The following is a 1,209-nucleotide window of genomic DNA, read 5'->3' as shown; positions in this document are numbered from 1 at the left end:
GTATTTCTGCAGGTGATATAACTCATAGGCATACATCTCTTCAAAATGAGTTTTAGAACAAAATAGGAGATTCATTCCACTTCAGTGACTGAATTGATGCTTTTAAGTATTGGGATGCAAGGCTGATGCATTGTCATCATTCTGGAGGACTGGGATATTTAGAACCGGAACATGCCTGAAGGTTAGAATTAATTCTGTGTACAATAGATCCAGCTTCTTTTTCCCAGGGTGAAGAGAATGCTTTTCACTTTGGTTGAAAGGAACACATGAGTCAAGGAGGTGTACGGAGGTGAATGGAATCAGCCTGTGTCCTCAGAAATGGAACGTCTGGCAATACTGTTATGGGGACCCTTTTCAGCTTGGCTGGATGAGCTTCAAACTGCTGCAGCTTCTCTGTCTTATTTTTGTTTACCTTAGGTAATTTCTGAACTGATCCAAATTTTACTAGTGGTTTTAGAATCATTCTTTCATCTTTTTTTTCTAAGTGTAGTGTCTGAATTTTTCACTGTCTTTTTACTTTTCTTCTAAGACTAGTCGTGGCTGAGATACACATGGTGGGCTGCTCAAATTCATCATCCATATCTGCTTCCTCAAATTCACGTAGGAGTCTCACTGGCTATCTATCTAAGTTAGAAGTACTTAGTTTCCCTTATTGAGTTTTTATGTTATTAGAAATCTTTTTTTTTTTTTTTTTTTACCTTAGGAAACGGGCATCCTGTCCCCTTTCCGATGTCTATGCTGTCTAGACTTGGCTTTTGTCTGATTCAGTTTTCTCTGAATCTTTGGGCTTTGACTTTTTGGGGTGATTTTCTGAAGCAGTCTCCAAGAGGGGTAAAACTGTCTTGATGCTGCTGTCCTCTCTTTCTTTCTCTTTCTAGACAAGGGACACCAGAGGGTCATTTCTATTTTGTGTCACCTTCTGAGGGTGGCTTTTAGTTTTCATCTTTGGAGGGGGCCCATGTGATTTCTCACTGGTCAAAGCAGGACTTCTCATCAGTCTTGCAGTCATGAAGTACTTTTTCTTATGGAAAAATTTTGCTTCTTGCTTTGACTCACAGCCCCTTCTTGACTGACCCTTGATCTTTCCTAAAGGGCATTAATGTTGGTGTGGAACAATGGGTCCTCCTCCAGGAATCTCTAATAGCCCACAGACAGTGGTTGAGGACTGATAGATGATGGGGTCAGAACATGGCCATAATCAGAAGATTC

The 1,209-nt window shown here is 40.4% G+C and overlaps 1 pseudogene; it reads right to left on the bottom strand.

Moving 5' to 3' along the window:
* Nucleotides 1-271: 271 nt before the first annotated feature.
* On the bottom strand, nucleotides 272-685 carry LOC108527993 (transcription elongation factor B polypeptide 3-like; annotated as a pseudogene).
* Nucleotides 686-1,209: the final 524 nt, after the last annotated feature.

This window comes from Rhinopithecus bieti, unplaced genomic scaffold (genome assembly GCF_001698545.2).
Source record: "Rhinopithecus bieti isolate Rb0 unplaced genomic scaffold, ASM169854v2 scaffold_4919, whole genome shotgun sequence".
In the NCBI taxonomy this organism is placed as follows: domain Eukaryota; kingdom Metazoa; phylum Chordata; class Mammalia; order Primates; family Cercopithecidae; genus Rhinopithecus; species Rhinopithecus bieti.
Note: the sequence above shows the minus strand (reverse complement) of the source record. Positions and strands in the feature narration are given on the sequence as shown.